General features: G+C 33.0%; 2 pseudogenes across 1 annotated transcript; both read left to right on the top strand.

Moving 5' to 3' along the window:
• Positions 1-132: 132 nt before the first annotated feature.
• On the top strand, positions 133-839 carry LOC111777726 ((-)-alpha-terpineol synthase-like; annotated as a pseudogene).
• Positions 840-4,473: 3,634 nt separating this feature from the next.
• Positions 4,474-7,572, top strand: LOC111777729 (terpene synthase 10-like; annotated as a pseudogene). The gene is made up of 7 exons (XR_015412194.1): positions 4,474-4,650; positions 4,746-5,016; positions 5,576-5,951; positions 6,188-6,406; positions 6,631-6,769; positions 6,846-7,088; positions 7,270-7,572. The product of XR_015412194.1 is annotated as a terpene synthase 10-like (transcript).
• Positions 7,573-10,982: the final 3,410 nt, after the last annotated feature.

The following is a 10,982-nucleotide window of genomic DNA, read 5'->3' as shown; positions in this document are numbered from 1 at the left end:
TTTTTTTTTTCTTTTTTATATCTCTTTCTCCCAAATAATGTTTCTCATTGATTATATGCAGAGGTGGTCGAGAAGTTTAAAGATGAGTTAGAAAGTTCTAATAATATATGTGAAGAGAAAGCTGAATGAATATTATCCTTATACGAAGCTTCTTTTAGCAATGGAAGGTGAATGCTTTTTGGATGAAGCGAGACATTTTGCCATCCAACATCTATCAAAATACCTTAAATCGAGTGGTGATGAAATAATTTGTATTATGGTTAGGCATGCTCTCGAACTCCTACTTCACTGGAGAATGCCTAGATTGGAGGTTAAATGGTTCATCGATTTGTATAGAAGAAAACCGGAACTAAATCCTGTGTTGTTAGATTTGGTCAAGTTAGACTTCAATATTGTCCAATCCACACATCAAGATGACCTAAAATATGTCTCTAGGTAATAAGTTTAATTATCAATATAAAATATTTTTTTTTTTAATTTTGAAAAAAGTATTTTTAAAAGAAAATATAATCTAGGAAGTCTTTCCATAGAGAACTTTTATATTATATTTATATCATTTTTTTACCTAATTCTTTTCTAAACATTGAACCTAAAACATTGTAATGGTTTATTTGGTATGAAGGTGGTGGAAGAGCACTGAGCTCGGACAAAAACTCGACTTTATAAGAAATAGATTGATGACAAATTTCTTTTGGTCAGTGGGAATGAGATGAAAACCTCATCTGAGATATCTTAGAAGAATGTCTACAAAAATTGCTTCATTAATAACAATAATTGATGATGTTTATGACGTGTATGGAACTTTGAATGAACTTGAACTCTTCATGGATGCTGTCTAGAGGTAATTTTTTCTTTAAGAATCATGGAGTCAATGTCATTCAATACTTAAGAAAAATAATAGTAAATATTTTTTCTTTCGATTTAATTTTACGCTAATTGAAAAATTCTGATGTTGTTTTTTCTTTCACTAAGATAATTTATGAAACCCTAACTCCTCCGACATTTAAAATGTTTTAATGGATAGATCTATCCAAAACGTTTCTGATAGAGGCAAGATAACACTGCACCAATTATAAGCCAACATTCCAAGGTATTTAGACAATGCATAAATTTTAGTATCGGGATCTCTTCTTCTCGTTCATGCTTACGTCTTTTCCATAGACTCAATAATGAAAGAGGATTTGGAATACTTGGAAGACTATCCTGATATTATTCGACATTCATCCATGATCTTTCATCTTACCAATGACTTAACTTCATCATCGGTATTTCTAATTTCCTAATTTTCGAGAATGCGGACGAATCACACTAATAATGAAAATTTGAAAATTTTCTAATTCATAGGATGAAGTTGAGAGAGGTAGTTGCTAAGTCTCTTCAATATTACATGAATGGCACAGGCGCCTCTAAACATCAAGCAGGAAGATATATCAAGGATTTGGTTATCGAGTCGTGGAAGAAATTGAATGAAATTCAAATGTTGAATTATTCACCAATCATCTCTAAAGATTTCATTGAAATTGCTTTAAATATTATAACCGTTATTTCATGCACATTACGAAAATCTTTTGAAGTTTAATTAAATTTGAAATAATTAACAACAATTTAGAGATCAAAGAAGAAAGCAACAAGAATATGTTGCAGCAGCTTCAATAGCGTGTCAAGTCATTTGGTTAAAAAAAATGTTAGTTTATTTTCCACAAAAGCAAAAAAGAGAAATAGAGATATTTTGTGATAACAAAACAACTATCTACGTAACAAAGAACCCAACATTTCAGAGTAGAACAAAACATATTGAACTTCGACATCATTATATTCGTGATCTTATTGCAAAGAAAGAAATTTTTTTGAAGAACATAACACCAATGAACAACTGGCAGACATATTTACTAAAGTTTTACACACATGTATTTATTGTTCTTGATCACAAAGTTTTACACGATTTCTCTTCTTTGTTGTTTGTATAGTATTATATTTTCATTAAACGTTTTATTTTTAAGACTGCAATTTCACTTTGTGAGTAAATAAGTTCGACTTGTTCAAAATGGACGTTTTATTTTTAAGACTTAAATTTTACTTTGTGAGAAAATAAGCTCGACTTGTTCAAAACGGAATATTAAACATCACATTGGAATCACGAAATATGGCAGTCATGCATTGAAAAATTTGTTAAGAATCACAAACCTCCACAATGATATGATATTATCCACTTTGAGCACAAGCTCTAAGATTTTACTTTTGGTTTCTCCAAAAGGCCTTATACAATTCAAGATTATGTTCCTTACTTATAAACTCATGATCTTTCTCTTAATTAGCCAATATAGAACTACTCTCCTCAATAATCCTCAACAATCCTCTCCTCGAACAAAGAACACCATGGAGCCGCTCCTAATACCTCATTCTCTGGAGCTCTCGAACAACCTCCACTTAATCGAGGCTCAACTCCTTTTCTGGAACCCTCTTACAAAGTACACCATTTGTTCGATGTTTAAGTCACCTTTGACTACACCTTCATGGCTCACAACTTTTTGTTCGACACTTGAGGATTCTATTGACATGGCTAAAAAAAGAAAAAAAAAAGAGTGCCAACACAAGTTCTTTTAGGATGCTTTGTTCTTACTCACATGTTTCCTAGGAAAATAGTCCGGAGGTCACCCAACATAAATGACTCAAAACAAAGCAGGCTTAACTTTGAAATTCTTGTGATTGAGCCACAAAAAAAGATAGGTGCACCTTTTTTTGTAGAGGACCCATACAGAAACAAAAAAGATTCTTGTGTTCCTCATAGCCTTCAGTTTTGTTACGACACGCAATAACAAGTGTATGGAAGATGCAACGGCGATTCGTTGAAGACTCAAGTGGCCACGTTTATTTCACCCACTTTGATTGTGAGAATTTTGAGCGAGACTAAAATGTGGACAAGAGCAAAGGAAAGCATTAATGGACAATGTAACGCCCATTAATACAATGAATTAGACGTAGTTGACCTTGTTTGCCCTGTCAACAATATTACTATGGATGAAGTTGACATCGATGTTAGAGAAGAAGAAGATAAAGATTATGATAAAATTTATTATGAAAAACCTGCACTCAGCTGCATTAGATGAAGCACAAATCCAACTTGAGATTAATAAGAAATAAAAAGAACAAGAAATCAATATTGACGACTCATTCGAGAATGAAAGTACTTCATCAAAGAAATTTATAAGAGAAATAATATTGGTTTCTAGTGAGAATAATATTTTTAAAAAATATAAAAAAAGAAGTGTATATCTTAGAGCAACAAATGGCTTTAAGCATGCCTTAAATGGTTCTAATGAAAAATTGAAATAAAAAATTAATCGATGGTATAAATGGTACAACTAATTTAAGTTTTAAATTTAAATAGATGAAATTAAAAGCTGAAGGTTAAAATTGATGCAATTTTTTTCTCCACTTACAAAGTTGATCCAAACACACATTTATTTCCCTTTGAAAAAGTTGATCCAAACACACGTTTATTTCCTTTTCTTTTGAAAAGCAATGGTTATGTATTGATGGAGCCCTTCTTACTTAATGAAATGGAGCCCTTCTTATTTAATGAAATGGAGCCCTTCAAATGACTATTATTCAACAATAAGTTAAAGAACAAACACTTGTAAAAAGTAACATTAGTCTCTTTCTTTTTTGTCATATCGAAGAACTAACGTGATTAAGGATATGTTGTGTTTGGTGGGCTGTGTACAGAGAAGTACTACACACCCAATATTGTTCGGACTAGAAGGTGAGACTAAGGCCATGAAATGATGTTTAACAATACATCTCAAACACGATTGCATGTAATTGCATTTCCTAACCCCAAACGTGGTGTCACTTACCAAGTATTTCTTGAAATACTCAAGCTACGTGCTACTTTTACTTTTCAGGTAAAGGTAAGACACCTCTGCATGGGTGACAATATCACAATAATGACCATGGGACTCAAGTTAGGGTAGAAACATTCACGTTATTTATAGCTTTTAAGTTGGATCAATGCATTGTTTCAATCTCTCTTTATTATTTAAGTTTCACTTGGTTTGTTTTTTCGAAATAATTATTTGACTTATAAGTCCATGACATTATTTTGAAATGTTTTAAAAGACTTTTACACGTTTCTTAATCAAATCATGCATATAATAGTAACTTATTATAATAGAAAAATTAAGATCGTTACGTAAAAAATTTGATTTCTATTGTCTCCAACTCAATCTTATCACATCTATTTGTCGTGGAAAATGTTGCTTTCGAAAGAGATGTGACGACAAGCAATGGGTTGGCTTCGAATCTCAGATATTTGGTCCTACGTCAAAATTTTAAATCATTTACAAAAATAATATATTAAAAAAAATTAATATTAGAGAATAAAGCCACGTTTGGATCATCTATATATTAGGCTACCTCCCGTAAGAATTAAATCAACCAACGAAGTCTTCATTATTTCTCACAACTTTTATGATGAATCCTTCCATGAAAGGAGTCGATTTTGATCAAAACTCTTCATTTATCTGTCTTACCGATAAAGAAAATAGTGTTACAAGAGTATCAAACCAAACCATTGTACGTCGGTCCGGAAATTACAAGCCTCCTATTTGGAAACATGAGTACATTGAATCATTAAGCAGCGAATTTAAGGTATGAATGATAGAAATCTTTAAATTAGTTGTTTTCTTTGTTTATTTACATTAAAGATTATAAAGAGTCAGAAATTACTTGTTTGTTCTGTTCAGGGAGAAATATATGTAGAACGCTTCAATCAGCTAAAGGAAGAGATTGGTGAGCTTATGAACCAAATAATAGACGATCCTCTAAAGCAACTCGAGCTCATCGATACTTTACAACGACTTGGAATCTCATACCATTTTAAGAATGAGATTAAAAACGTGTTGCAAAGAACATACGAGAAGAGCAATGAAAGTGATGATTCAGAAAAGAATAATCTGTATGCAACATCACTTAAATTCAGACTTTTAAGACAACATGGTTTCAATGTTTCACAAGGTATAGACTATTTTGGTATAAGTTTTTTTTTTTTTTTTTTTTTTTTTTTTTTTAATTTATTTATTTAAAGAAAGGTATCAACATCTCTTAGAATTTAATAATCTTACGGAGACCCGAGAGATAAGTGTATTATTATTGTTGTTATTGTTATTATTATTATTATCATTATTATTATAAAAATACCAACACTTACCTGGTTGAAAATGAGAGTTAAAGCCTAAATTTTAATAATCTTATCAATACCCATGAGAGAAGTGTAAATTTCATGGAAATGATGAGAAAATGTTAATAAATATTATTATAAAAGTTTTAGACACATTTTAAGTATACATGCACACATTTTTATATATATATATATATATATAGATTAATTTATAATATATATTTTTTATAATTTAAATGAATTTGATTTTATTGCTATTTGTTTTTAAATTATTTCATAGAAGATGTTAAATCTACGAATATGTTAAAATGTCATATGAAAGCTTAATACTCTTATCATATGGCGTTAGACAATGCATATTTATTAATTTAACGACTTTTTATATTACAATGACAGAGATTTTCCATAATTTCAAGGATGAGACGAAGAACTTTAGTACAGGACTCTATCAGGATTTAAATGGAATGTTATCATTGTATGAAGCTTCATTCTTATGTATAGAAGGTGAGAATATTTTAGAGGCAGCAAAACATTTTACAATCAACTATTTAGAAAAATACATGAGATCGTGCAAGGATGAATATGAAGCATCCATTATTAGACATGCGTTGAAGCTTCCCTTACATTGGCGAATATCAAGATTGGATACAAGATGGTTCATTGATATCTACGAAAGAAAAGTGGATATGAACCCTATTCTTCTCGAAATTGCTAAATTAGATTTCAATCGAGTTCAATCTATCCACCAAGAAGATTTGAAATATGCATCAAGGTATGACTATTATAAACATATTTTGAGCATTAAAAATAATTGTTTGTGGTCAGTTTTTTCTTCGGAAAGCTTTGTTTCTAAGTCACTAATTTACTTAAAAGTTTTCCTTTCTTTAAAAAAAAATAGGATACTATTTTATTTTTAATAAGAAAAAAGATATTTTATATAGATAGATGGTTGTAAATTACATTAATACTTTTGCTAACTTAACATACATTCTTGTATATGCTAATTAGGTGGTGGAGGAGCATTGGATTTAGCGAAAAGTTGAGTTTTGCAAGAGATAGATTGATGGAAAATTTCTTTTGGTCCGTGGGTATTGGATTTGAACCTCAACTCTCATATTTTAGAAGAATGATCACAAAAATTGCTGCAATAATAACGACAATAGACGACATTTATGACGTATATGGCACATTAGATGAACTTGAGCTCTTTACCGAAGCTGTAGAGAGGTTAGCAATCGATAAATATATTTTTTTGTTTACTAAATGATTTAATGAAAGTAACAACTTTAATAAAAAAAAGTTACTTGGTAAAATTTAAACAATTAAATAAAATATTATTCAAATATATAATGTCTTTTGAGGTTCAAAATGGTTGGAGAATCTTATAATTTATACCGGTTTTAACAGAAGAATGTATAAATATTTAACCCTCTTATACATTATAATTTTAGGTGGAATGTTGATGTACTGGACCAACTACCTTACTATATGAAAATATGTTTTCTTGGTCTCCACAATTCTATAACTGAGATGGCTTTTGATGCGCTAAGAGACAAAAGAACTAATGTGATCCAATACCTTAAGAAAACGGTAAGAATTTGATTATAATGATTTTTTTTAACCAAATTGTTATGTAATTTACTTTATAACAAATTTAATTTTACAGTGGATAGATTTGTGCAAATCTTATATGTTGGAGGCTAAGTGGTATCACACCGGTTATAAACCAACATGAGAAGAGTATCTAGACAATGCATGGATCTCAGTAGGAGGACCAATTGCATTAGTTCATGCATATGTTTTCACATCTCCAATGCTCCAAGACATGGAGAGCTTGGAAGAAAATATTGATATAGTTCGATGTTCTTCCATAATTTTGTGACTTGCTGATGATCTTGGAACATCAACGGTATGTGAACAATAAATCATGTTATCGTTATTGAAAGCAAATCTTTTTTTAAAGTAATTAAAACCTATGTATATGAGTAGATAAGCATCTTCAAGTTAATGAAATTCCGTATAAATTATTCCATTTAACATTTTGGAACATCTATTTACTAACATAATTTTTGGATGGACATTATATTCAGGTTGAATTAGAGAGAAGCGATGTTCCAAAATCAATACAATGTTATATGAATGATACAGGAGCTTCAGAGAACATTGCTCGTGAACATATAAAGAGTTTGATTTATGAGACATGGAAAAAGTTAATTACGATGGAGGTCAAGAATTCAATATTTCCTCATGTGTTCATTGAGATGGCAAAAAATATGGCTAGAATGAGTCAATGCATCTATCAATATGGAGATGGACATGGGACAGGGTGCCAAGAAATAAATGATGCCCTAATGTGTCTATTTATTCAACCCATTTCCATGCAACACATTTGATTATGTATGGAAGGAAGTTGATACACTTTCGTGCAAAAGTACCTTTCATTTTCTTAATATACAACTGGTTCAACCTTAGCTTTTAAAATATTAGGTGTAAGTGTATTTTGTGTTCCTCCATCGTGACATTGTATACAACTTGGTTCATCAGGGTATAAAACGTAGCTTGTAACGCCCCTAATTTTCATATTTAGATCAGATTCCTCATTAAATGCACACTTTTGATAACATATGCAGAAAACTTAATGATACATTTCAAACGAAGTCATGAACTTATAGGTTTAATTTAAAACAAGAAATAAAAATAATAATATTGTCAAAAACTAAGCCTTACATAATTTCAGTACAAAAATGAAAAGTCACCTATGAAACTACTATTTAACCATGTAGGCTAGAAACTGTTCTCATTAATCTAATTACAAAGAATTGTCCTCATTAATCAAATTTCCTCAACCGAACAAAATGCTTTAAATTATGACATGTCGTACTCTCCTCCATTGTCAGGCCCTAAGAATTTGATCTTCAACTCGATTTAATTTTAAACTTTAGTTTTCCACTTCTTGAAGCTGAAAAATACATATGATTTGTGTTTCAAGAAATAAACTCATATCTTCCTTTTGAAATCGTCAATAAAGTGACATGAAACTTAGATCAATATAGTGACGAAATAGGAGATAGTTCCCAAACATTTGTACGGACCATTTCCGACCGTTCTTTCTTTAGTTTTTTTGCAACTTTTGTGAAGCTAACTCGTTTTTGCTTCCATTAGTATCTCTTTCCCGAACTCCTCTGGGACACATAGACGTCCCTGATACAATAGTCCTTATTTGAAGACTTCGAGAACCTGTCTACTGGACTTTTATCTAGCTGGCCTAGGACTTTTGTCTAGCTTGCCCAAGACTTTCTGTAGGCTTGGATCCTCTCGTTGGGAGGTAATAATTCTCTGTCTAAGCGTAGGTTGCATTGTGACTCGGGCCAGCTGTGCTATGACTCTCTCGATCGCTATAGCTATGTTGGCTCGCTCGAGTTCTCTTTTACCCTTACTTCCCTTGTAATGAGGACCGAAGAGTGGGCCGCCTTTCTACTCAAAGCGTCTACGACCACATTTGCTTTTTTAGGGTGGTACTGGATATCTACATCGTAGTCCTTCACCAATTCTAACCACCTTCTCTGTCTCATATTTAACTCTTTCTAAGTGAAGAAATATTTAAAATCTTGTGGTCGATTAAACTTTGAATTTTCTCTCCATACAGATAGTGTCACCAAATTTCAACGTGAACACTACAACGGCCAACTCTAGGTCGTGGGTAGGGTAATTATCTTCGTATTCTTTTAGTTGACGGGACGTGTATGCAACAACTTTACCGAGTTGCATTAACACACATCCTAGTCCATTCTTTAAAGGCATCATTATAGATTACGTACTTATCTGAGATCTCGGGTACCGTGAGTACCGGGACGGTTACCAATCTCTCTTTTAGGTTTTAGAAGCTTGCCTCACAAGCATCATTTCATATAAATGGTACCCCTTTTCTCGTTAGCTGTGTCAAAGGAGAGGCTATTCTAGCGAAGTCCTACACGAACCTTCGATAGTATCTCGCTAGTCCCAAGAAACTCTGTACTGATGTTATCGAAGTTGGGTGTTCCTACTTCGTGACTGCTTTGACCTTAGTAGGATCTACAGATACTCCGTCCTTTGTCGCCACGTAACCTAGGAAAGAGACTTATCGTAACCAAAATTCCCACTTTGAGAACTTGGCATACAACTTGTTCTCTCTTAGGGTGGCTAGGACTTTTCAGAGGTGTTCCTGGTGTTCCAAGTTTGTTTTCAAGTACACTAGGATGTCATCAATGATCATGATCACAAAAGTGTCTAGACAGTCCTTGAACACTCGGTTCATTATCTCCGTTAACATAGCTGGAGCATTGGTGAGGCTAAATGACATACCACAAACTTATAGCGGTCATACCTTGTCCTAAATGTTGTCTTTGGTGCGTCTTTTTCTTTACTTTTTATTCAATGATAACCTGACCGCAGATCTATCTTAGAAAATATCGTTGCTTCCCTTAGTTGATCGAATAAGTCTTCTATTCTAGGTAGAGGATATTTGTTCTTTATGGTTCTCTTATTTAACTCTCTGTAATCGATGCACAAACGCATCGATCCATCTTTCTTCTGAACAAACAACACTGGCGCACCCCAGGGGAATATGCTAGGTCGAATGAACCCTTTATCCCGTAAGTCTTGTAATTGCGCCTTAAGTTCTTTCAACTCTGCTAGCGCCATGCGATAGGGTGCTTTAGAAATAGGACCAGTTCTTGGCTAGGATTTCGATGACGAAGTCGACCGCTCGGGAAGGGGTATTCCAGGTAGGTCGTCCAGAAATACATCTAGGAACTCCTTTACTATTGGCAAGTTTTCAAGGGTCTTTTCTTTTCCTCTTACGTCTACAACACCTACTAATATAGTTCAACCGCCTTGTTGGACTAATCTCTTTGCTTTCATCACCGAGACTACCTTTGGGGTCGTCCCAGTACTTGTGCATTTAAATTTAAAGCTAGGTCACACCGGTGGTGAGAATATCATTTTTTTTTGCGACAGTCTATACTAGCAATTTGCAGCTAGTCAATCCATGCCTAGTATTACGTCGAAGTCGGTCATCTTTACTACTATTAAGACTACGCGAAGTCGGTCATCTCTAATAGGAGGTCGTCCCCTTCCTCGTCTTACTCTTTCGCATGGTCTAAGGAGCATGGTTCTAGAAACCAAGATAACATCTCTTAAGTCTAAGGCTCATTACCTATGAAATTATGCTATGCACCACATCTAGTAAGTTCACATCATGTTGCAAACAAAATCACTCAGCATGCAACACGTCACATCATGCTCTTAAATAAATACGTGAAATATTACAACAATTTCAGTAACATTAACATAAAAATGCATGCGAGTTTGAAAACGTTTCTCTTTTCTTATCTTGTGCAAGGCGTACCATACGGTGACGGGGTATCGACGATGGGACCATGGAACGTGCCAAGCCTACATTGTAGGCTAGTCTACAGAATCTAAAACCTAGAGCTCTAATACCAACTGTAACGACCCTAAATTTTCACATAGTCAGAGTCGCTACTAACGTCTCATGCTCATCTATAATGCGGAAATATAACTCTTACATGAACGTAATTCATAACGTAAACTTAAAAAAACGTTTAAAACAACTTATTCTCTGGAAAACACAGTCATGGTCTTACGTGTTTAAATACAAAATACTAAAATTTAGAGAAAATAAAAACAAATACAAAATAATTTAAAACAATGGAATGCAAAACAACCTATTCTAACTTAAAACTAAGAATCTAAATATGAGTCTACTCTATGCACGTGCCACAGTCTCTGCTCGCGATGCCGC

Source organism: Cucurbita pepo, chromosome 16, assembly GCF_057944985.1.
Source record: "Cucurbita pepo subsp. pepo isolate OVF chromosome 16, ASM5794498v1, whole genome shotgun sequence".
Taxonomy (NCBI): Eukaryota; Viridiplantae; Streptophyta; class Magnoliopsida; order Cucurbitales; family Cucurbitaceae; genus Cucurbita; species Cucurbita pepo.
Note: the sequence above shows the minus strand (reverse complement) of the source record. Positions and strands in the feature narration are given on the sequence as shown.